Source organism: Salmo salar, chromosome 22, assembly GCF_965601325.2.
Source record: "Salmo salar chromosome 22, fSalSal1, whole genome shotgun sequence".
Lineage (NCBI taxonomy): Eukaryota > Metazoa > Chordata > Actinopteri > Salmoniformes > Salmonidae > Salmo > Salmo salar.
This window is the reverse complement of record NC_138312.1, coordinates 27547501-27574821: the sequence shown is the minus strand read 5'-3', so window position 1 is coordinate 27574821 and position 27321 is coordinate 27547501. Positions and strand designations below refer to the sequence as shown.

General features: G+C 42.3%; 1 protein-coding gene across 3 annotated transcripts in view; it reads left to right on the top strand.

Moving 5' to 3' along the window:
• The window catches only part of tfeb (transcription factor EB), a 138767-nt gene that overhangs the window by 13462 nt on the left and 97984 nt on the right, over positions 1-27321 (top strand). For 2 of the 3 annotated variants that reach the window (XM_014166987.3, XM_014166986.3), the window contains exon 2: positions 23166-23259. The gene's annotated coding sequence lies outside the window, so the exon portion shown is untranslated. Of the gene's footprint in view, positions 1-21116; positions 21136-23165; positions 23260-27321 lie in introns of those variants that run through there. The other variant, XM_082967448.1, reaches the window with a different exon arrangement.

Genomic DNA, 27321 nt, shown 5'->3' with positions numbered 1-27321 from the left:
TCCTGGCGTCGTGAGGGAGCTTGTTCCACCATTGGGGTGCCAGAGCAGCGAACAGTTTTGACTGGGCTGAGCGGGAACTGTGCTTCCTCAGAGGTAGGGAGGCGAGCAGGCCAGAGGTGGATGAACGCAGTGCCCTTGTTTGGGTGTAGGGCCTGATCAGTACCTGAAGGTACGGAGGTGCCGTTCCCCTCACAGCTCCGTAGGCAAGCACCATGGTCTTGTAGCGGATGCGAGCTTCAACAGGAAGCCAGTGGAGAGAGCGGAGGAGCGGGGTGACGTGAGAGAACTTGGGAAGGTTGAACACCAGACGGGCTGCGGCGTTCTGGATGAGTTGTAGGGGTTTAATGGCACAGGCAGGGAGCCCAGCCAACAGCGAGTTGCAGTAATCCAGACGGGAGATGACAAGTGCCTCGATTAGGACCTGCGCCGCTTCCTGTGTGAGGCAAGGTCGTACTCTGCGAATGTTGTAGAGCATGAACCTACAGGATCGGGTCACCGCCTTGATGTTAGTAGAGAGATATAGTACTAAAACACTTGAGTGTCTCCCTAGGTCCTGGCAGTGTTGTGCAGACTCAGGACAACTGAGGTTTGGAGAAATACGCGGATTTAAAGTGGAGTCCGTAATTTTCTTTCTAATGATCATGATCTTTTCGTCAAAGAAGTTCATTAATTTATCACTGCTGAAGTGAAAGCCATCCTCTTGTTGAAAGCTGCTTTTTAGTTAGCTTTGCGACAGTATCAAAAATACATTTTGGATTGTTCTTATTCTCTTCAATTATGTTGGAAAAATAGTATGATCGAGCAGCAGTGAGTGCTCTTCGATACTGCACGGTACGGTCTTTGCAAGCTAATCGGAAGACTTCCAGTTTGGTGTAGCGCCATTTCCATTCAAGTGTTCTGGAAGTTTGCTTCAGGGCTCGGGTATTTTGATTTTTGTACTCTGATGTCTGTTCTTGGGTAGGTGGAGGGAGTCTGGAAGGGTATCTTGGAATCTTTGGGTTGTCTGAGAATTTATAGCATGGCTTTTCATGATCCTTGGTTTGGGTCTGAGCAGATTGTTTGTTGCGATTACAAACGTAATAAAATGGTGGTTGGATAGTGTATGATTATGAGGAAAAACATTTTAGATCCACAATATTTATTCCATGGGACAAAACTAGGTTCAGAGTATGACAGTGAGTAGGTCCGGAGACATGTTGGACAAAACCCACTGAGTCGATGATGGCTCCGAGTGGGTCTGAGGACTTTTCCATGTGAATATTAAAGTCAACAAAAATTAGAATATTATCTGCCATGACTACAAGGTCCAGTAGGATTTCAGGGAACTCAGTGAGGAACGCTGTATGTGGCCCAGGAGACCTGTAAACAGTAGCTAAAAAAGTGATTGAGTAGGCTGCATAGATTTCATGACTAGAAGCTCAAGAGACAAATGCAGTCATATTTGTATTTTTTTTGTAAATTCAAATTTGCTATCGTAAATGTTAGCAACACCAGCGTTTTTGCAGGATGCGAGGGGGATATGGTCACCTAGTGTAACCAGGAGGAGAGGCCTCATTTAACAGAGTAAATTGATCAGGCTTAAGCCATGTTTCAGTCAGGCCAGTCACATCAAGATTATGATTAGTTCATTGACTAGAACTGCCTTGGAAGTGAGGGTTCTAACATTAAGTCGCCCCATTTTGAGAAATCACAATCTCTTTCAATAATGACAGGAATGGAGGTCTTTATTCCAGTGAGATTGCTAAAGCGAACACCGGCATGTTTAGTTTTGCTCAACCTTGATCGAGGCACAGACACGGTCTCAATGGGGATAGCTGAGCTGACTACACTGACTGTGTAGTGGCAGACTCCACAGAGCTGGCAGGCTGGTTATCTCATTGTGGAGCTAGTGGAGTTAGACAAGGCTCTATGTTCATAGATAAGAGCTAGGATGGAGTCATCACTCCCCAGCAGGCCAGGCTTGGTCCTGTTTGTGGGTGAGTACCAAAAAGAGGGCCAATTATCTATAAATAATATATTTTGGGAGGGGCAGAAAACAGTTTACAACGAACGATTGAGTTGTGAGAGACTGCTGTAGAGCTCATCACTCCCCCTAACTGGGAATGGGCCAGAGACAATTACTTGATGTCGACACATCTTTCTAGCTGATTTACACGCTGAAGCTACAGTATGTTGCACTTGGTGACCTCTGACTGTTTCATCCTAACATCTTTGGTACCGACGTGGATAACAATATCCCTATACTCTCTACACTCGCCAGTTTTAGCCTTAGCCAGTACCATCTTCAGATTAGCCTTAACGTCGGTAGTCCTGCCCCCGGTAAACAGTGTATGATCGCTGGATGATTCTTTTTAAGTCTAATACTGCGGGTAATGGAATCGCCAATGACTAGGGTATTCAACTTGTCAGAGCTAATGGTGGGAGGCTTTGGCGTCTCAGACCCCGTAACGGGAGGGAGGAGAGGAGAGACCAGAGAAGGCCTGGCCTCTGACTCCGACCCGTTGCTTAATGGGGAAAACCGGTTTAAAGTTTGTCGGCTGAATGAGCGAACACCGGTTGAGCATTCCTACAGCATTTCCTTCCAGAAGCCATGAGAAAGTTGTCCAGCTGCGGGGACTGTGCGAGAGGATTTATACTACTATCTGTACTTATTGGTGGCACAGATGCTGTTTCATCCTTTCCTACACTTAAATTACCCTTGTCTAACGATTGCATCTGACGTTGGGCTTGCAGCACGGCTATCCTCACCATAAGGCGATCATTCTCCTGGGGCGGCAGGTAGCCTAGTGGTTAGTGTTGGGCCAGTAACCGAAAGGGTGCTAGATCAAATCCCTGAGCTGACAAGGTAAAAATCTGTTGTTCTGCACCTGAACAAGCACTGTTCCTAGGCCATCATTGTAAATAAGAATTTGTTCTTAACAGACTTGCCTGTTAGGGCTAGGGGGCAGTATTGACACGGCTGGATAAAAAACATACCCGATTTAATCTGGTCACCACTCCTACCCAGTAACTAGAATATGCATATACTTATTACATATGGATAGAAAACACCCTAAAGTTTCTAAAACTGTTTGAATGGTGTCTGTGAGTATAACAGAACTCAAATGGCAGGTCAAAACCTGAGAGATTCCTTTACAGGAAGTGGCCTGTCTGACCATTTCTTGAACTTCTTTTCCATCTCTATCTTTTACTAAGGATCTCTGCTCTAACGTGACACTTCCCACGTCTTCCATAGGCTCTCAGAGCCCGGGAAAAAACAGAATGTCGTCATCCCAGCCCCAGGCTGAAACACATTATCGCCTTTCTCAAGTGGCTGATCAAGGGACTCTGGGCTTATGCGCGTGACCCGACCGCCCCCGCATTTGTGATTTTTTTTCCTCTGTTTGCCGAAAACGAGATTCCCTGTCGGAATATTATCGCTTTTCTACGAGAAAAATGGCGTAAAAATTGATTTTAAACAGCGGTTGACATGCTTCGAAGTACGGTAATGGAATATTTAGAATTTTATTGTCACGAATTGCGCCATGCGCGCGACACTTCTTTACCATTTCGGATAGTGTCTGGAACGCACGAACAAAACGCCGCTATTCGGATATAACGATGGATTATTTTTGACCAAACCAACATTTGTTATTGAAGTAGCAGTCCTGGGAGTGCATTCTGACGAAGACAACAAAAGGTAATCAAACTTTTATAATAGTAAATATGATTATGGTGAGTGCTAAACTTGCCGGGTGTCTAAATAGCCAGCCCGTGATGCCTGGGCTATGTACTTAGAATATTGCAAAATGTGCTTTCACCAAAAAGCTATTTTAAAATCGGACATATCGAGTGCATAGAGGAGGTCTGTATCTATAATTCTTAAAATAATTGTTATGCTTTTTGTGAACGTTTATCGTGAGTAATTTAGTAAAATGTTAGCGAATTCCCCGGAAGTTTGCGGGGGGTATGCTAGTTTTGAACGTCACATGCTAATGTAAAAAGCTGGTTTTTGATATAAATATGAACTTGATTGAACAAAACATGCATGTATTGTATAACATAATGTCCTAGGGTTGTCATCTGATGAAGATCATCAAAGGTGAGTGCTGCATTTAGCTGTCTTCTGGGTTTTGGTGACATTATATGCTGGCTTGAAAAATGGGTGTCTGATTATTTCTGGCTTGGTACTCTGCTGACATAATCTAATGTTTTGCTTTCGTTGTAAAGCCTTTTTGAAATCGGACAGTGTGGTTAGATTAACGAGAGTCTTGTCTTTAAATAGCTGTAAAATAGTCATATGTTTGAGAAATTGAAGTAATAGGATTTTTAAGGTTTTGAAAATCGCGCCACAGGCTTAAAGTGGCTGTTACGTAGGTGGGACGAATTCGTCCCGCCTAGCCCAGAGAGGTTAAATAAAAAATAAAATCTTATGAGTACAGCGAATGCAATTAGAAGGTTTAATGTTAATGTTTCTACTTAGCTTCGGCTGGTGGAGGTCCTATAGAACCATGTCCAGCGTCCAGGGTGAAAAAGTTGAGAGTGGGAAAAAAAACGTAAATATAGAACGGTAATTAAAAAGTAAAAATCGTGAAGCTGGCAGGTAGCTAAGTAACGTTAGCAACAGTAGACTGAGTGGTTTTGTTCCATTACGAGTTGAACCACGTCAAGGTTAATTCCATTCTCTTGACGAGACGCAAAGCTATCTTGTGTGTGTCAGTGGAGTGCCTGACTTTCTGTGCCATAGGTCATGAATTAGGAAAATCTATATCTATATTGCTAATGACAAATATGAGAGGAGACATTATTATTGCTAGCCCTTTCTTTGTAATATTATAATTAAGATATTGAATTACAGTCTGATCGTACATCCTTAATATGATTTAGTTATAAAGCCATTGAATTAAATCCGTCCACACAGCCACTGACCTGCTTACATAGGGACCAGGCAGTTGTTTGTGTGCGTGTCCCTACAGTCTGTGTAGTTGGTGCCAGTGCTCTACTTAGTCAGTTTCTGTAGTTTGGGCCTTTTTTCTGTTAATGTGCAACCTGATCTGGTTTCTCTTTCTCTTTCTCTCTCGCTCTCTCGCTCTCTCGCTCTCTCGCTCTCTCGCTCTCTCGCTCTCTCGCTCTCTCTCTCTCAAAACAAAATGCAGCTGCAGTACACCAACTACCCTTGGAAGATTAAGTTCACAGTAGGTTATAGGCTATTGGGGACATTGTTTGATAAACTAGAATGGACGATGTTAACTGATGCACGGTTAGATTTCTCAGCAATTCAACATAGCCTATTACGAGAAGTATCAGTAGTGCATGTTTACTGTTAACAGCTTCCATTTCCTTAGAAGTGTGTGTGTGTGTGTGTGTGTGTGTGTGTGTGTGGTTCTGTATTTTCAGGCTACTTGGACTAGTGTACATGGAAGTGGTGGTGACAGGGTTAATTTACTACAGGTAAACACAGGCATCTAAAGATGGGGTCAGTGGTGCCTGTAATCAGATGAGAAAGCAGCAGGTTGTGTGTGTCTACACGCCCTGCCCTGGTTCCTAGAAGTCTGGTATGGGCAATTCCACAGTAACGGACTTACGCTTTGACTCAGTTTCACTTTAAAGTGGATATAAACATTTTTTTTTATTTCAAAGTTTAACAAACATTGCAACTCTATACACAAGGACTACTTTGAACAATTTACACAGAAAATGGCACAAAACACATTTACTGGAAGAATTGTGCTGATGCAAATTTGCTAACAGAATTAAGGTAAAATCTTTTTTAAATTTTTTTATGTGACCACGGTTTCCAAAAAAGCTGTTAAATACAGTATCTGCTCTGATTTTTAAGATTCAAAAGATGTCTGCAGAAAGAATGGGGTATCAGCTATGACATGACACACTGAGTTTGAAATGATTATTTTTTGGTTATTGAACTACAGTAGGTGAAGTGGATTTACATCCAGTAACGGAGTTACGCTAACGGTATTGCATCATGGGTCCCTGATCCCTGAGTTACGCTAATGGTATTGCATCATGGGTCCCTGATCCCTGAGTTACGCTAATGGTATTGCATCATGGGTCCCTGATCCCCCGTATTACGCTAACGGTATTGCATCATGGGTCCCTGATCCCCCGTATAACGCTAACGGTATTGCATCATGGGTCCCTGATCCCTGAGTTACGCTAATGGTATTGCATCATGGATCCCTGAGTTACGCTAACGGTATTGCATCATGGGCCCCTGTTCCCCGTATTACGCTAACGGTATTGCATCATGGGTCCCTGATCCCTGAATTACGCTAACGGTATTGCATCATGGGTCCCTGATCCCCGTATTACGCTAACGGTATTGCATCATGGGTCCCTGAGTTACGCTAATGGTATTGCATCATGGGTCCCTGATCCCTGAATTACGCTAACGGTATTGCATCATGGGTCCCTGATCCCTGAATTACGCTAACGGTATTGCATCATGGGTCCCTGATCCCCGTATTACGCTAACGGTATTGCATCATGGGTCCCTGAGTTACGCTAATGGTATTGCATCATGGGTCCCTGATCCCTGAATTACGCTAACGGTATTGCATCATGGGTCCCTGATCCCCGTATTACGCTAACGGTATTGCATCATGGGTCCCTGAGTTACGCTAATGGTATTGCATCATGGGTCCCTGATCCCTGAATTACGCTAACGGTATTGCATCATGGGTCCCTGATCCCCGTATTACGCTAACGGTATTGCATCATGGGTCCCTGAGTTACGCTAATGGTATTGCATCATGGGTCCCTGAGTTACGCTAATGGTATTGCATCATGGGTCCCTGATCCCCGTATTACGCTAACGGTATTGCATCATGGGTCCCTGATCCCTGAATTACGCTAATGGTATTGCTTCATGGATCCCTGTGTTACGCTAATGGTATTGCATCATGGGTCCCTGATCCCTGAGTTACGCTAATGGTATTGCATCATGGGTCCCTGATCCCCGTATTACGCTAACGGTATTGCATCATGGGTCCCTGATCCCTGAATAACGCTAATGGTATTGCTTCATGGATCCCTGTGTTACGCTAATGGTATTGCATCATGGGTCCCTGATCCCTGAGTTACGCTAATGGTATTGCATCATGGGTCCCTGATCCCCGTATTACGCTAACGGTATTGCATCATGGGTCCCTGATCCCTGAATAACGCTAATGGTATTGCTTCATGGATCCCTGTGTTACGCTAATGGTATTGCATCATGGGTCCCTGATCCCTGAGTTACGCTAACGGTATTGCATCATGGGTCCCTGATCTGTACTATACAGAAATGCACAATTATGGATTTTAATATTTTCTTCTTGGTGATGTATCCTGAATAGGTACACAAAGGTAGAAATATGCATTATCCTTCTTTTGCATATTTGGGTATTATTCTACACACTGGCTATTACCACTTTGGTTGGTCCAGAACAGACCAAATCTGAGCCAATCCTAGAAGTCTGTTTCACAAGTTTGGATGTGACAATACAGCACAGTATGGTTCAGTAAAGTAGATATGTTCAGAATAGACTCTACTTCTCTTTACTGTGCTGTACTTTTCTTTACTGTTCTCTACTTTACTGTCCAAACTTGTGAAACATAATGCATAAGCATTTCGCTACACTTGCGTTATCTGCTAACCATGTTTATGTGACCAATAACATTTGATTTCACATAGATGTCTATTTGGTTCAGATTTGGTCTGGCCAGGGTGGACTGACAATGTCAACTACTTTTCAACGTCCATGGTTTTCCGGTGCTCAGTGGGTGAGGATGCTGGTTACAGTAAATGGAAAGCGAGTAGGTGTCAGTAAGACACTGGAGAGGTGACATTTTACTAGAGAGCGGGGTCGTCCAGACTGTTTTCAGTCTTGCTTTGACCACAGAAGGAGAAAGAAAACTGTTTATGAGCTGAACATAACAGTATGCCAGTGGAAGAGAGGACAGTAACAGGAGACACTATGAGCTGAACATAACAGTATGACAGTGGAAGGGAGGACAGTAACAGGAGACACTATGAGCTGAACATAACAGTATGTCAGTGGAAGGGAGGACAGTAACAGGAGACACTATGAGCTGAACATAACAGTATGCCAGTGGAAGGGAGGACAGTAACAGGAGACACTATGAGCTGAACATAACAGTATGTCAGTGGAAAGGAGAACAGTAGTACTGAACATAACAGTATGTCAGTGGAAAGGAGGACAGTAGTACTGAACATAACAGTATGTCAGTGGAAAGGAGGACAGTAGTACTGAACATAACAGAATGCCAGTGGAAAGGAGGACAGTAGTACTGAACATAACAGTATGCCAGTTGAAAGGAGGACAGTAGCAGGAGACCCTATGAGCTGAACATAACAGTATGCCAGTGGAAAGGAGAACAGTAGTACTGAACATAACAGTATGCCAGTTGAAAGGAGAACAGTAGTACTGAACATAATAGTATGACAGTGGATAGGAGGACAGTAGTACTGAATATAACAGTATGCCAGTGGAAAGGAGAGCAGTAGTACTGAACATAACAGTATGCCAGTGGAAAGGAGAACAGTAGTACTGAACATAACAGTATGCCAGTTGAAAGGAGAACAGTAGTACTGAACATAACAGTATGCCAGTGGAAAGGAGAACAGTAGTACTGAACATAACAGTATACCAGTTGAAAGGAGAACAGTAGTACTGAACATAACAGTATGCCAGTTGAAAGGAGGACAGTAGCAGGGGAACCAACTGCAGTTTGACTACTATAATTTCCAGTAATTGCAGTAATTCTATTACAGATTTTTGTAACAGATTTATACGTTTTAATCCCTTCAAGTTTGTTTTGAAGTTTATGAATAATTATCAGTAAAAACACTAATTGGTCGGTCTACCACTACTTGTTACTTCTGTAAACTTTCATTAATCGTTCAGCATGAGGGAGAGAAATTTAGAAAGTATCTTAATGGTACAGTATGTGGGTTTTTCGTAAAGGAATTACAAAGCACAAGGCAATATTTCGTAAACTTACAGTTTGAGAAATTGTTTACCTTCTGTAAGTGTTTATTAGTTGGCAGGGGTCTTCAACATTATTATGCTGTGATGTATTTCTAATACCTGAAGACCTTTTTTTGGTAGATGTTCTCGCAGATCTGTTTTCCATCTGACCAGAAGTGAAAGCCTTTGTTTATTCCTAATTGTAAGGATGGAAAATGGTTTGAAAAATGTATATGTATATATATATGACCAGTTTAGATTGCCTCTTTTGTTTTGATCGGCTTACATATGACCAAAGGATCAGGGTTGGTGTTGTCTGTTAAAGAAAACAACAACATCCATAAATTGAATGTTATGCTGCCCTTATGCACCAACTCCTCTGTAAAGTACAAATTAACAGGGGACATGAAAAGCTATGCTAGCCAGTGAAAAGTACAGTAATGAGCTCGCATGTACAGCGTTCACAAATCAACAGATAAATAGGTAATAAATGCATGAAATGCATAAACATCACAATATACTGGTAGAAGACTATAATATCACCAATATACTGGTAAAAGACTATAATATCACCAATATACTGGTAGAAGACTATAATATCACTAATATACTGGTAGAAGACTATAATATCACCAATATACTGGTAGAAGACTATAATATCACAATGTCAGTGACAATATAAACTCAATATCTGTGTTTAACCATAGAATTGATTATGATTTTCATGGGACAATTTTTCAGTAACCTACCTCAAATTCACATTAGAAAGTGAAGAGTTAAGGGGGGCAGGGGATGTTTGAGGGGGAATGCAGAAGAAGGAAGTGTGTCATTTAAAGGGGCACTTACAACATAAGGAATGTACACTAATATCAGGCATGGGAACAATGCAGATTTTGTGTAATTATACAACATCAAATTCAGCACTTGTTACATATAAATGCTTTCATAAAAAAAAAAAAAGACTCTTAGCTTTCATTTGACACCCAATTTGACATGCTCCTATAAACTTCATGTTGGTGCTCATGGGTCCTTTTACATGGAAATGCCCTTATTTGAACCCTTCAGTGGGTGCTCTGTGCTGCCTGATAGGTGTTTCAGTAGAATGCATACATGGCTGACTCTTCAGTAGCACATGTGAGGTCTGTGATGTGGAGTCACGATATGGGAAAGGATGTTGACCTTCAATGATTTGCTTCTGAAGTCATGAGTAGTGTCAAATTGAACAATTGTGTAAAAATATTTCCTCTTGGCCTCCCGAGTGGCACAGTGGTCTAAGGCACTGCATCGCAGGCTCTGTTGCAGCCGGCCGTGGTCGGGAGACTCATGGGGCGGCGCACAATTGGCCCAGCGTCGTCCAGGTTAGGGAGGGTTTGGCTGGCAGGGATGTCCTTGTCCCATCGTGCACCAGCGACTCCACTGCGCCCGGCCCGCCACAGCACGCTGACACGGTCGCCAGGTGTACGGTGTTTCCTCTGACACATTGGTGCGCCTGGCTTCCGGGTCAAGTGGGCATTGTGTCAAGTAGCAGTGCGGTTCGGAGGACGCACGGCTCTCGACCTTCGCCTCTCCAGAGTCTGTACGGGAGTTGCAGCGATGAGACAAGATTGTAACTACCAATTGGATACCATGAAATTGGGGAGAAAAAGGGGTTAAAAAATAAATATAAAAGTAGAAAAAATTGATTTCCTCTTGTGCCATAACACATTCAGCCAGTAACTGCCATGTTCTCCTAATCTATGCTTTGAAAACAAAAACACCAGGGTTAAACTGACAGACTGATCGACCAGGATGATGAAAAGAGATTGGGTGGGTGTTTAAAAAAAAATAAAAAATAATAATGTTTAACCATGTGTGACACTGCTTCCTCTTAGCCCCACCCTCAGGGTCCCACTTCCTCTTTCTGAGTCTGATAGGTTGTGGTCTGTCACTTTTTTGCTTGGTAGTAGTCATTTCTGGAACCTGAAGTTTTTCCTGAGCACATGACCATGAAACATTTGGGGTCCTCATTATAGGCTACAATGAGAGCCAAGGGTTCATCCTGGCCAGCTAATTTCGTCAGTTAACTCCTGACCCTATACTCTTTTCATTGCTATAGTGCTACCAAACGTTCCTTCATTAAACGTTTATTTTCTAGGAGAGACGTTGTCGTCTCGTTCTCCCCAAAATCAATCTGTCAGATTTTTTTCCACTCAAAAATAGTCTAACGTGGAGTTCATATTTCCTCATCTGTTGCTTAGCTCCTGCTAAATGCATTAGGGGAACTCTGCAGGCCCCAATCTCAAATGAATGGACACACACACTGTCCAATCCAATGCTACTTTATTGGCAGGAAAAACATGCACAACATTATCAAAACAGAACGGTAGGAATAGTCGATGGGGAAATGAAGGTGGCCTACTGTATAAGGTTTTATTTATATAAGCTCTATGCCTGAACTGGACAGGCATAAAGACAAACTACTATATCCTACAAAAACACACCCATACATAGTATTCACACACACATTTCTCCTTGGCCATTAAGTGAGGGTGAAGATGCGCTGTAAAGACTGTCTGTCCCATCAATGTTCCTGCTCAGTACTCAGACAGAGTTGTTTCTAAGGTGCTTAAAGCCGTCTGATATCAGCACTTCTTGCTTCAGTGTTGAAATAATTCCTTCCCTTAATGTTGATAACAGTACCTCAGATCGCTGTCCTCCCTCATCTCTTAGCTCAGTCTCAGCAGAACACTTATCTTGTAGCATTAGTGACGTTGGAAACCATACCTATTTTAATACTGCCTCATATGACATGGATAAGCTTTTAGTGATATTTCTGATATAATGTCTTCTTGACATGTTTTCTGTCAGTGTTTTATCAAGGCCTAACTGTGTGTGTTTTAAATCCACCAGAACCCCCCTCCATGTTTAGTGATAAAGGTTTGATGTGTTGAGCAGATCCTAAGTTGGCATTACTGTTATAGTGACTTCCATGATGGTGCCACCAGTATTAGCAGTTTAAGATATGATGCATGCACACAGTTTGTTATTCTCTCAGTATTTACCGTAATGAAACATGGCCACCATCAGCAGCGGCAACTGATTTAGCTCCCAAAACATCTCACCTCTCTCTCGCTCTCTTTCCTCCTCTCTCTATCTGACAGGCATAGTTGCCATACTTTAAAGTGAGCAGCTCCCTGCTGGTCCCCGTGGTGTGGCGGGGAGGGGGAGAGAGAGAGAGAGAAAAGAAGGTGTGAGAGGGTGGTGGAATGGTGGGTATTCTTTTTGTGACGTCAGTAAGAGTGTGTGAGCGCCCAGACCTCGCCGACATTTCCTAATCTCCCAATTCATCTCCCAAACGCCTTTCATTCCAACTCTGCCAGCATTCCAACATTTATCCATGCCCAAAAAAATGCTGTGTTGCTGGTAACTACCTCCCCAGCCCCCACCCTGACTCGCTTCCTCTCTTACTCACGGTTGTACTCACGTATGAGCAGTGGTGGAAAAAGTATCCAATTGTCATACTTGAGTAAAAGTGAAGATGCCTTAATAGAAAATGACAAGTGAAAGTCACCCAGTAAAATACTACTTGATAAAAGTCTAAAAGTATTTGGTTTTAAATATATACTTAAGTATCAAAAGTAAAAGTATAAATAGCTTATATTAAGCAAACCAGATGGCACAATTTTATTTAAATGTTTTATTTACAGGTAGCCAGGGGCACATTCCAACACTCAGACATAATTAGAAAATGAAGCATGTGTGTTTTAATGAATCCGCCAGATCATAGGCAGTAGGGATGACCAGATATGTTCTCTTTAAGTGTGTGAATTGGACCATTTTCCTGTCCTGCTAAGTATTGAAAATGTAATGTGTACTTTTGGGTGTCAGGGAAAATGTATGGAGTAAAAGTACATACTTTTCTTTGAATGTAGTGAGTAAAAGTAGTCAAAAATATTAATATTAAAATAAAGTACAGATACCACAAACTACTTAAGTACTTTACACCACTACGTATGAGTGTCCACACAAACGGGCACACATGCACAGCTTTCCTTATCCAACCATCCCTCCGAGGCCTCTGCCTCTCTGTTCTGGCACACCTGCAACAGTGTGAAATGTGCGCTCTATTTATTGGTCTGTAAAGAATCCTGTAGAATTTAGAAGTGTGTCCGTTGTGACCATTCATTCTGTTCCTTCTATGGCCCTCTCACGAGTCTCTCTTATTGACAGCAGTGCTTCTCCCATCAGCGCAGTGGAGGGAGGAAACACAGATACACACGGCTGTTGTTAAGAAAGGCCCTCAACCCTACACAACCCCACACTGATTAACATCTCTCAACATGCACAAGTCATCTGCAGTTCCCTCTTTCTCTAAGAGGACCTGGTGAGGGCTGAATGTCAGGTTCCTGCGTGTGTGTGTTTCTTTTCTGGGCCCGACCTCCTCTCTACATGGACCATTGTCAGGAGTGCAAGGCTTTGTTGGTCAGACTTCCCTCCCACACATGAGCTCAGCGATTGGTCAACAGCAACCAGCAGGCAGCTGCTCCTCTAGCCAATCAGCAGGCGAGCCTGCCCTGACCCAAAATAACACTGAAGTCTTTATCAGGCTATTAAAGATGCCACAGTGTGTTTGCAAACAAGGCCTTGTTAACACAGATGAATGTGAGATCCATGCCTCAGTCATGTTCTGTGTCCTCACACCGCTGATGTTGATGTCTGAATATGTCCAGTGGGTTGGGATGGAAAGAGCAGAGGTGAGAGAAGAGAAACACAGCTGGCCCTTTTTTAAAGCACAACAAGCTTCCCTCTAACAAAAGCCAAACAAAATCAGCCTGCTGGATCTCTCGGTCTCTCTCACCCTACAGCAGGGGTCTGCAACCTTTTTCATGTGGAGTGCCAATTTACAATTTATCTTAGCATTTCTACCGATCTTCGTGCCAGATATGCTTTTTATGCTCACATTTCTTGGAACAGTATTATTTTTTGAAATTATAATAACGTCTTCGTATCTAAATCATTGTCATGTGATTAATCTAAATTAAAATGACCCCTTTCCCACATTTTGTCACGTTACAGCCTTATTCTAAACTTGCTTAAATATAATTTTTTCCCTCATCAATCTACACACACTACCCCATGACGAAGCGAAAACAGGTTTTTAGACATTTTTGCAAATGTATTACAAAAAAACTGAAATATCACATAAATATTCAGACCCTTTGCTATGAGACTTGACATTGAGCTCAGGTGCATCCTGTTTCCATTGCTCATCCTTGAGATGTTTCTACAATTTGATTGGACTCCACCTGTGTTAAATTCAATGGATTAGTTATGATTTGGAAAGGCACACACCTGTCTATATAAGGTCCCACAGTTGACAGTGCATGTCAGAGGGAAAACCAAACCATGAGGTCGAAGGAATTGTCCCTAGAGCTCCGAGACAGAATTTTGTAGAGGCACAGATCTGAGGAAGGGTACCAAAACACTTCTGCAGCATTGAAGTTCCCCAAGAACACAGTGGCCTCCATCATTCTTAAATGGAAGAAGTTTGGAACCACCAAGACTCATCCTAGAGCTGGCCCCCCAGCCAAACTGAGCAATCGAGAGTGAGAGAGAGGGCCTTGGTCAGGGAGATGACAAAGAACCCAATGGTCACTCTGACAGAGTTGGGTGCCAAAAGGCACCTAAACGACAGACCATGAAAAACATGATTCTCTAGTCTTACGAAACTAAGATTAAACTCTTTGGCCTGAGTGTCATGTCTGGAGGAAACCTGGCACTATCCCTACGGTGAAGCAAGGTGGTAGCAGAATCATGCTGTGGGGATGTTTTTCAGCCTCCGAGACTGGGAGACTAGTCAGGATCGAGGGAAAGATGAACGGAACAAAGTACAGAGGTCCTTGACGAGAACCTGCTCCAGAGCACTCAGGACCTCAGACCGGTGCAAAGGTTTTTGCTTTGTCATTATGGGGCATTGAATTGAATCAATTTTAGAATAAGGCTGTACGTAACAAAATGTGGAAAAAGTCAATGGTTCTGAATAATTTCCGAATGCACTGTACCAATGCAAGTAACTTATTACCAACAAGGTAAGAAGCGCTTACATAAAGCCAACAAATAAAAACAGTGCAGTTAGAAAATATCCTGATCAAAATAAATATCTTGCGAATCATATAGGCTATGCATGGCTTTTGGTTCATGTTCTTTCAGTTGCATTCATCTCTCTACTCCACCTGTCTATAACAAACTTGAAACATTGTATCAACTGGGTCCGGCCCGACGCTCTTGCTAGCAAAATTGTAGGAACTATTCTGGGCTCTGAGTTTCCCGTGCCAGTGAGCTCTGGACAGACACAGCTGTATATGCGATAGGGAGAAGTAATCAGGAATTTAATTACGTTTCTACTGGATCAGACATCCGAGAGCATGACATTTTTCCCTTTCATGCCAAGGCTCGGTGGTTATCATAAGGGAGAGAGCTGGAATGATTTGTCATATATTGATTGAGGAACCATTGTCATTCTCAATGGCTGTACAGTCATGGCCAAAAGTTTAGAATGACACAAATATTAATTTTCACAAAGCCTGCTGCCTCCATCTGTATGATGGCAATTTGCATATACTCCAGAATGTTATGAAGAGTGATCAGATGAATTGCAATTAAATGCAAAGTCCCTCTTTGCCATGCAAATGAAATGAATCCCCCCAAAAAAATTCCACTGCATTTCAGCCCTGCCACAAAAAGACCAGCTGACATGTCAGTGATTCTCTCGTTAACACAGGTGTGAGTGTTGACGAGGACAAGGCTGGAGATCACTCTGTCATGCTGATTGAGTTCAAATAACAGACTGGAAGCTTCAAAATGAGGGTTGGAATCATTGTTCTTCCTCTGTCAACCATGGTTACCTGCAAGGAAACACGTGCCGTCATCATTGCTTTGCACAAAAAGGGCTTCACAGGCAAGGATATTGCTGCCAGTAAGATTGCACCTAAATCAACCATTTATCGGATCATCAAGAACTTCAAGGAGAGCGGTTCAATTGTTGTGAAGAAGGCTTCAGGGCGCCCAAGAAAGTCCAGCAAGAGCCAGGACCGTCTCCTGAAGTTGATTCAGCTGCGGGATCAGGGCACCACCAGTACAGAGCTTGCTCAGGAATGGCATGACACAGGACTGATGGTAGCGCTCACCTTGTCTTCTCCAGACAAGCTTTTTTCCGGATGCCCCAAACAATCGAAAAGGGGATTCTTCAGAGAAAATGACTTTACCCCAGTCCTCAGCAGTCCAATCCCTGTACCTTTTGCAGAATATCAGTCTGTCCCTGATGTTTTTCAGGCAGGTGTAAGTGCATCTGCACGCACAGTGAGGCAAAGACTTTTGGAGGATGGCCTGGTGTCATGAAGGGCAGCAAAGAAGCCACTTCTCTCCAGGAAAAACATCAGGGAGAGACTGATATTCTGCAAACAAGACAATGAATAAATTGACAAAACTCACAAATGGAATGAAACAAACCGAAACTTGTTTCTCACGAGTGTAGCATAGTTTTTGAGCTCAGCAAACAATGTGTCAATTCGGACAATGAGAACAGTAAACGACTGTTATAATAATAGTATATTGAATGCATTAACAGAAATTACTGAACATTGTAGATTAGAAATTATGGGGATTAATGGTAAATGTACTACTCTTGATATATGTAATGGGGAATTTATAGACGCTAACAAACAATTAAGTTATGAAACAATGAATGCGCTCGAATTGACGTGAGAGAACGCATTCTGGAGAGACTCGCCTTGTGCATCTTAGCCACACTCCCCTTCTTGACTCAGTATTTTTAATAATACCCAAGACGCATTATCTTCACACATACTATAGGCCTAAGGAATACTTTAACAAATGGTGTGAAATTCAAAGCAGTAGTCATTTAGTAGCCAATTTCACTTATTTTATCAAATTGCTTGGCGTGCCAAGGCAAATACCCTTGCGTGCCAGCCTTGGCACACGTGGCTTACGTTGCCCATGCTTGCTCTACAGAGTGATGTGGCTGTGTCACCCTGGGGAAGATCCTGATTGATTGGTGAAAGACCACAATCTAAAAAGCACTGACCAACCAATCAATATGCTCAACATAAAAACAGCACTGTCCACAATGGTCCCCAGAGCCACACTGTGGAGTAAGATATAGTTTGACCATCACAATTCCAACCAATAAGCATTAGGATAAACATTTATCGTGTAACTAGAAGACAACTTGATAATACTCAAAGCAGGGAAATATTCACCAGTAACAGCCCAGAGGATTTGCAGAATTGTAAACCTTGTTTAATTGATGTTCCCTTAAGGTGTGTTGTACTGAAAAGGTCATGACCTCTCTAGAATGAACCTATGTTCAGCATGCTGTTCCTGAGACAGTCCACATATCCAGGACATGCATACAACAACGTTTTAGCCAAACCTCAAAGAATCTATTTGGATATATATTTAGTGAATGCTGCTCATTAACAAAAGTATCTTATCAGGCTAGTGGAGATAAGATTTACCACAGGATGTTCAGGAAATTCTTCCCTTCAACCAATAAGCAACTTTCCAATTTACCCTCTCACTGTGATTATCACTTACTGTGGTATTACCTTGGTTATCAGTAGTAACAGCCATAATCTAAGAGGAGTTAGCTGGCCCTGTTCTAGATCATCAAATCTGTGATGCATTGTGGGCAAATTGGGACTGAATGATTGATCTACAAATAATAATTTAAGAGTTCTTTATGATGCCAGGTGAATTGTAGATCAGTCTGTTGTGACTCACCTGCGATGCCGGCTGCAATGTCGAACAAGCCCACTGTCTTCCATACACTAACACTGAGGTTTTTGTTTTGTTGTCTTGATTTGTTTTGTCTGGTCATCTTTTTGTGTGATCACATGATCTGTGATGTTTGTAAACATGAGCCATGTGACTCAGTCAAAGGGTTGCTGTGTGTTAGTGAGTCAGAGAACCTCACACTTTTTACTACTACATGAGGAAAGGACTTTTCTCCTCTGTAGGATGAACCTGTCAGGGCCTCTATCAGAGTTTGGTACAGAGATCAAATCAGAGGGTTTGGGAAAAAGAGTCCCTGGGGGTCTATCAGACCTGGGTGTTCCACGGTGGCCATTTTGTGCCAGAGCTTCACCCCACTTGGGCTATCATAGTGGAGAGGTGCGACTGGAGAGTTAATTCCCTCTCTGGGGTTAGGCTGTTGACACTGTCACCCATCTGTCCCAGACCTGATTCAGGGAACAGGATATGATATCTTAAAGGGTCAGAATGGGAGGTATATCGAAGCTGCCCTTAACTTCTCTAGGGTATGTGGGACAGTAGCGTCCCACCTGGCCAACATCCGGTGAAATTGCAGAGCGTGAAATTCAAAAATACTCAATTCAAATATTTTACATTCTTGAAAATGTGTTATACATCAAAATAAATCTTAACTTCTTGTTAATCCAGCCGCTGTGTCAGATTTCAAAAAGGCTTTATGGCGAAAGCAAACCATGCGATTATCTGAGGACAGCGCCCCGCATACAAAAGCATGAAAATCATATTTCAACCAGGCAGGTGTGACACAAAATTCAGAAATAGCGATATAAAAAATGCCTTACCTTTGATCTTTTTCTGTTGGCACTCCAAAAGGTCCCAGTTACATCACAAATGGTCCTTTTGTTCAATAATGTCCTTCTTTATATCCATAACTCAGTTAACTGGTGCGCTTCAGTCAATAATCCACTCAGTTTCCCTCCATCAAAATGCATATAAAATGAATCCCAAACGTTACTAATAAACTTTTCCAAACAAGTCAAACAATGTTTATAATCAAACCTTAGGTATCCTAATATGCAAATAAACTATAAAATTTAAGATGGAGAATAGTATGTTCATTACCGGAGATAAATAAGAAAGAACGCGCTTTCCTCCACGCGCTTGGAAACACTACAGCCAAAATGGGAGCACCTAGAAAAATTACAATTTCTGGGTCATTTTTCCAAAAACCAGCCTGACTGTTGACATCTAGTGGAAGCCCTAGGAACTGCAATCTGGGAGGACTTGGCCTTATTATTAAAATACTAGGCATTGAAAATAGTGGTAAGATTAATATTGTTTTGGGGGGGGTGGTTTGTCCTCGGGGTTTCGCCTGCAATATCAGTTATGTTATACTCACAGACATTCTTTTAACAGTTTTAGAAACTTTAGAGTGTTTTCTATCCAAATCTACCAATTATATGCATATCCTAGCTTCTGAGCCTGAGTAACAGGCAGTTTTTTTGGGCACGCTTTTCATCCGGATGTCAAAATACTGCCCCCTACCCCAGAGAGGTTAAAGCGCAATATGTAACTTTTTGGGCGACCTGACCAAATTCACATTGACAGATCTATAACTAATATTTCTTTCTCATTGAAAGCAAGCCTAAGGAGCGGTATATCTGTTCTATGTGCTCTTTCTGTGTCCCATGCTTAAATTTAGATTTTGTCTAACTTTTGGTTTTGCACACCAACTTCAAGCAGCTGAAACATTTTTTTGGGGGGGGTTATGGAAAATGTATTTATTTCACTGCGGTTTAGTTGGTATGATTCTATACACTATACTTGCTTGTTTTGTGTCACAAACTGAAATTAGGTGAACTATTGGCGGAGAGTAGTACACCTGTAACTACTGATACAGGGTCAGATGTTAAAGGTAGACTCCGTGAGATGACATTGCAACGTACAGCACCGCAGATATTGAGATGAGTGCAATGCAAGACTTTGTTCTCACACAGAGTATCTGCGCGTGTGCACGGGTGCCTTTCACGCTGATACAACGTAGTAGCTATGGCAACAATACAGAGAAGTTTAGCCTCCTGCTTCAATGCTCTAAGGTGTTGCAGAAGTTGACCCATGTATTTGCTTTGAGTCGTGTCATCATACTGTCTACCTTTTTTAATCCACCACCCTAATGAGTTAGTATTTGGAGTAGGGTAATCTGATCCTAGATCTGATGTGAAGTTATACCTAGAGTGCAGAGGGGCACCAGCAGATGGGGCTAAACTTTTCTGAACAGATTGGGGAGAAACTCCTACCTGTGTACAGGTGGAATGTGTCTTTTGCTATCATTCCAGCTATATCAACCCCTCCTTTAATTCTTTAGACCAAGATTTCCTCCTAAAATAATTGAGACATGTTATTTGTTGTTTTCATGGTATGAGACCTGTGACTCAGTTTATGGTTGGTCAGCTGTAGCATTTCTTAAATGGTTTGGGGAGTGTTTGGTTCTGCCTCTGCACCCATGCCTTTAGGTCTCTGCAATGTCATTCCTTAGGCTGTTATCTGATGAAAAATGCCATCATTTATTTCCAGTCTTCAGACTACATGTTTGAACAGCACTCTGTCCTGTAACAGACAACATAATGGCCTGCTACCTTCTACTGATAACCAACTGGAGATACCAAGCGCAATAAACATGTAATACCTGCTTGTCTTCAGGAGCTTGCGTAGGTGTTATCAGAGATTCTTATCGTTGTGGAAGTGTGTGTCAGTGGACAGGAGTCTGTGTGAGTCGAGGGCGTCAGGCCCTGACTTGTTCTCAGTCAGAGATGGAGGTGACCTCTCTCTCTCTCTGTGTGTGTGTGTGTGTGTGTGTGTGTGTGTGTGGTGTGTGTGTGTGTGTGTGTGTGTGTGTGTGTGTGTGTGTGTGTGTGTGTGTGTGTGTGTGTGTGTGTGTGTGTGTGTGTGTGTGTGTGTGTGTGTGTGTGTGTGTGTGTGTGTGTGTGTGTGTGTGTGTGTGTGTGAGTGAAGAGGAATGGATTTCCCAAGCATGGGAGCGGAGTTCCGTGGGAATTCTGTGTGTTTGACAGGCAGCGTCTGCCGCGGGAATCCTGACAATGAGTCCCCCATGTTTCTCCCATTGACAGCGTTCTGGTTAATTTAGGGGAAGTGGAGGAATAGGAGAGGAAACATAGTTGGCTTGAGGAGGAAGGGACAGGGACTAACCATGTCCCTGTGACTATTTTTGAGTGGAGAGGCACAGTGTCACGAGCAGAGACCAGAGAGAGAGAGCGTCTATAAGAGCTCAACCAGCTTAGCAGAGCTTGTCTCTCTCTCTCTCTCGTTTGTGTTTATTAGAGGTGTCTGGGATACAGTAACAGACATTATGTTGCTCTGAAGATTGTCCTTCTCCCTGGTAAGGATGTGGGATCACCTGTGTCGTGATTTTCCCCCCCCATCTGTCTCTGTTTCCATCTCACTGTGGGATTGTCTCTGTGTGGATACGACTGGACTCTGGGATTTCCTCATGGTGCTTTGGGTCGTGAGCAAGGAATGGGCTACAATTTGTCACTGGGCCACTAGAAGGTTGTTTTGAATACATGCTTTGTGTGGTGGGTTGTTGAGTAGACTGGCTTCATTGTATAATGGGCAACTTGCCATGCAAAATGGAAGAATCATGTTTATTATTAAAGAGAACTTAGTTATGTGCATCCAAACCATTACTGTTACTTGCTTCTACCAATGGCAAAATGATCTTCTAATGCCTAATGGTGTTTTCTGTCATTTCTATAGAAATGTGGGAGTGTCCACTGGTCCTCAAGGTCTTGTTGGCTGTTGTATTTCCGAGTGAAATAGCACGGTGGTTAATTTGTATGGTAAAGGCCTTGCCTACAGGCTTAGTAAAGATAATTCAGATGTGGAACCTTGACGCCAGAGAGTTCACTCATCTGCTACTGTGACAGGTTTGAATTAGTCCCTGATTAGAGGGGAAGGCTGAACCATGATTTATGTTGACCTGAATGTGAATAGCCCTTGTTTATGATTTGTGCGGTTGATATGGTTGAGGCCAGGCAGGCAGGTTGTTTCCCTGGCCTGGTGTAACAGAGGAAGTTGTTGCTTCACTCCTGATCTCACTAGGAGTTGTGAAATCCAAGCCCATGAGGAAGGGAACCATTGTGTGTGGTTGTTTTGATGATGTAACTCCTTTCTCTTTATCTAAGACTGACTTTGAATATGGATCGGGCTGCACCTCAGTGTAAAGTGTCTTTCTCTCCTCGTCTTTTCCACTGACATTAAGGACGTGGACAGGAGAAAGCAACATCCTGGTAACTTGCTTACATACTTAGCTCCTCCTCCTCTTCGCTCCCTGTGGAAAACAAGGTCGTAAAAAAGCATCCGCCATGCCGGGCGGTCCTCTGCTTTCAGATAACATGCTGACCATACCACTCGTGTTACGTGTGTGAGCGTTGCAAAATACATTTACACATCTTATTCAATCATTTCTTCCAAACTGCTTGAGCGCGTCAACGATCATCTGTGTAGCCAGGTGCTAAAATAGAACTTGGACTTCTATTTTTGATGCTTTGATGCTTGATGTTCCCATCTCATTGGTTTTTAGGAGCATATACCCACGTGGGTGATTTGAAAGATGAACTGAGGTCCACACTCCAGTCCAGTTGGTGGTGGTAATGCACCTTAAAGGTGGTTGCCATATAAAGTCCACAGAAGAAAAAGAAGCGTTTACTAGAAATTAACTAGGTTTCCCCTTTTATCTGTTGATTAATTGTTGGAGTAGAGAACACACTATTTTGTGTGACTAAAAATTGTCAAAATTCTACAGAGATCCCGTAAAAAAGGACTTTGTGCATGTAAAATAACAACACAATTTTTATATCCCAGGACAAATTAGCTAGCACCAGCAAGTTAGCTAGCTAAATGGCCATAAACGTTTCATGTGTTTTCAACCTGTCCCCAAATTAATACAGTTGGTTCAGAGTTCATTTTGATATTTCAACCTGCGTCTCCTGATCGCATCTGGTGTGGATGGACAAAATCAACATGCGAGCGATGGTGCAAGCACACGCGTGCCCGGTCTAGTCAACATGCAACTGCCAATGAAGGAGATGAAGCTCTCTGTCAGTGTCTGCTAGCTCACTGACATTGTTGTGAGCACATACGCAACGAAATTGATGTACTGTACGCACACACCTCCACACGGTCCTTTGCATCAATTGTTTTGGAAAGTAATTTCTATTATAAGCCTGAGTATGTGTGCTTTTGCCTCACAGTAGCCTATGATGCCAGACCACCCGACTAGAACAGTTACTTCTGCTACTGTACTGTCCTACAATATAACAAAGTACTACCTTGTTACAGCAGTGCACATCCAGGTACTACTGTAGTATCTCATTGATTTTTTTTTTTTCTCTCTGTGTCTGTCTGTAGTTTCCAGGCCTCTCCAGGGTGTCCAGAGATGTAGGGAGCAGTGTGAGGAGCTCCCCCCCGCTCACTCTCTCAGCACCACTTTCCTTACAAAGAGGTACAGTAAGTGTGTGTGTGTCACTGTTTGTTTCTCGCTTTTTTGTCTTTGTGTTCCTCTGTGTTAGAAACTGAATTCAGAGAGGGAGTGAAGCAGGGTGTTGCAGGGCTCATTTTCAAAACGGGATGCTATGCGAATGTGACTTCCCTGGTTTAATAATGGTTAATTGCCAGTCTGGCAATTCGATGCCATTTACTTTTGGTATCTCGGATTGTTCTGGCAATTCTCACAGAGAAACTACATTGGGAGGAAGGATGTTTGATATTGTTTTTTACATTTGGCACAAAACATTTTCATGAAAGTGGACCATTTTCGGCCCAATGATCTGTGAACTGTACCTGATAGACAACATCTAGGTGTCATTATACTCCTAGTTGTGTGCTTTAAAATATGGAGTATTGCTATATTCTGAGTTTATTCATCATTGAAATTATTAATATTTCAAAAGTACACTTTTTGATGTGGTTAATTTTTAGACATATTGTTTTAAGCAATATAATCTACAAGTACATCACATTTCTAGTGGGCTCTCTACAACTTTTAAAGTTATGATCTATTTTATGAGCACCCCCAACACAGTGAATGGGAAAATGGATTCAAAGTCAACTCCCTCCACTGTTGGTTTGCTGCAATCCTAAAGGAGGGCTGTGATTGATTAATGATCTATAATGTCATTTTATATGTTTATAATTTATTCAACTTTGGCAGAGAGCCCACTATGGAAAGTTGATGTGTTTTGAAGAGTATATTGTTCCAAACAATATTTAAAAGCAGAGTACTGTTGAATAAATTAACATGAAAATGTATTTTTCAGAATCTAGACATACTCCATATTTGAGAGAACACTAAGGAGTATAATGACACCAACATCTGTATCATGTATTGTTCACATATCATTACAGGAGGCATGTATACTGTAGGTTTTAAAAGGGTGTAAAAGGGACACTTTAATTCTAATAATAATTAAAGTGTGGGCCATGCTGTCGTGGAATCGGCCATTTGATATGTTCCTGCTTAGGTCAGCTCTATGAAGAGCTAATGGTCAGTGTTAAAGGAACTGGTGCCTGGAGTCACCTGGATTCACCTTTTCATTGTCGTAACCCCGTCCCTAACCTGTAGCTGCCCCTGTATAGAAGTAGGGAAACCCCTCAACTCTCTGTTCCCTCTCTGGACTCTCTGTGGTTGAGTCTTCTCAAACCACAGAGGTGTGTGTGTGTGTGTGTGTGTGTGTGTGTGTGTGTGTGTGTGTGTTTCTCATTACCTACAGTAGTCTGTGTTGGATGACACTGCATCTCATGTGACAAAAATATGATTCAGTGAAATTTCCCTCAAAATGACATATCAAGTTTCAGACTGAGAAATAATGATTTTCAAATACCTGTGAATCTGATGCATTTTGTTATTCAATCATACTGAATATCTGTTTGTTGTTAAAGCTACAGTATATAAAAACAGACCCTAGATCAGGAAAGTTGATGGACCAGGTTTAGAGTGTGTGTCAGTGTAGTTGGGGAAGTGCTGGGGGTCTGTGTCTTTTGTCATTTAGGAGAAAAGCAGTGTGTGAATTACAGGGGCCAGGGGGGGCTCAGCCCCCTCAAATGAGACATGCGCTCCCCTAAATGCAACTAAAGTCCAACTTTGGGGGGACTGAAATTTAACCACTCTCCTATTTGTTTAAAAATCTAATTTGTACTGCCACAGTGGTAAATGTGAAAATAAAAGCTTATTCCAAATTAAACGAACACCCCCACCTCTGTGTCATGGTTGAAACCAGTGACAGTTGGTTCAGGTTCTTTCAATCACATTCATGTCTGCCTGTCTGCCTCTCTCTCCATCTGTTCTGAGCTTACACTAGTGAACTTACAACATTGTATCGACTGGGTCCAGCCTGCCAGAAAACTTGTAACATTGTTTCAACTGGGCCCCTCAGTTTCCTGCGCCAATGAGTTTGGGACAGACGCAGCTGTATTTGCGTCCTGTATTTCAGACCCTTTTCAGGTGTCTGGACTTTTCTTTTTACAAAAAAGGTCTGGCCATTCGTCAGCATGACGAATCCAGTGGCCCTTTACAGTCTTACCTGTATACAGGTTGAAAATGGCAGATTTGGACACTAAGCGCCTAAATTGGATTGAAGTGTTTCCTCTGGGGGGTAAATGCTGAGTGATGGAAAGGGTGTAAATTACGAGGACTCAATGTATTTTGAAAGATGAGATTATAATAAATATCGCTTTGATGTCATACAAACAAGCCAAAAAAATGGGAGTCCAAATGGGCACTTCACATTTTCCATATGATAAAACTCATGTAATGTAAAGTGTCAAGGTTTATGATCACTGTGTTTGACGTACAGTTAGATGACATGGCGTTATACCCTGGGTTGTCCTGAACAGAATGAGTTTGTTGTATTGTGAAGAAAATTTGCTGCGGACCACGCATCTGAATGTACTCTTGACTACATTCTATGTAGTATGCACACCAAAATGATCTGCTTCTCTGAATTGCATTGTGAACACACACACACACCTCTGTGGTTTGAGAAGACTCAACCACAGAGAGTCCAGAGAGGGAACAGAGAGTTGAGGGGTTTCCCTACTTCTATACAGGGGCAGATTTTATTTTTGTAATTTAGCTAGTCATGTTGGCAATCAAATACAATTTTATTGGTCACATACACATGGTTAGCAGATGTTATTGCGAGTGTAGCGAAATGCTTGTGCTTCTAGTTCCGACTGTGCAGCAATATCTTACATGTAATCTAACAATTCCACAACAACTTCCTAATACACACAAATCTAACTAAAGGAATGGAATAACAATATATATACATATAAATATATGGATGAGCAATGACAGTGGCATAGGCAAGATGGTATAAAATACAGTATATACAGTTGAAGTCGGAAGTTTACATACACCTTAGCCAAATACATTTAAACTCAGTTTTTCACAATTCCTGACATTTAATCAGAGTAAAAATTCCCTGTCTTAGGTCAGTTAGGATCACCACTTTATTTTAAGGATGTGAAATGTCAGAATAATAGTAGATAGAATTATTTCTTTCATCACATTCCCAGTGGGTCAAAAGTTGACATGCACTCAATTAGTATTTGGTAGCATTGCCTTCAAATTGTTTAACTTGGGTCAAACGTTTCAGGTAAAATTCCACAAGCTTCCCACAATAAGTTGGGTGAATTTTGGCCCGTTCCTCCTGACAGAGCTGGTGTAACTGAGTCAGGTTTGTAGGCCTCCTTGCTTACACACACCTTTTCAGTCCTGCCCACAAATGTTCTATAGGACTGAGGTCAGGGCTTTGTGATGGCCACTCCAATAACTTGACTGTGTTGTCCTTAAGCCATTTTGCCACAACTTTGGAAGTATGCGTGGGGTCATTGTCCATTTGCACCCTCACAACATGATGCTGCCACCCCCGTGCTTCATGGTTGGGATGGTGTTCTTCGGCTTGCAAGCGTCCTTCTTTTCCCTCCGAACATAACGATGGTCATTATGGACAAACAGTTCTATTTTTGTTTCATCAGACCAGGGGACATTTCTCCAAAAAGTACGATCTTTGTCCCCATGTGCAGTTGCAAACCGTAGTCTGGCTTTTTGTGGCGGTTTTGGAGCAGTGGCTTCTTCCTTGCTGAGCCGGCCTTTCAGGTTCTGTCGATTTTACAGGACTCGTTTTACTGTGGATATTGATACTTTTCTACCTGTTTCCTCCAGCATCTTCACATGGTCCTTTGCTGTTGTTCTGGGATTGATTTGTACTTTTCGCAACTAAGTACGTTCATCTCTAGGAAACAGAAAGCGTCTCCTTCCTGAGTGGTATGACGGCTGCGTGGTCCCATGGTGTTTATACTTGCGTACTATTGTTTGTACAGATGAGCGTGGTACCTTCAGGCATTTGGAAATTGCTTCCAAGGATGAACCAGACTTGTGGAGGTCTACCATTTTTTTTCTGAGGTCTTGGCTGATTTCTATTTATTTTCCCATGATGTGCATCTCTAATATTTTTAGGGATATAGGTGACAAGCTGTTACGTCCCTTTCACCACACTGTCTG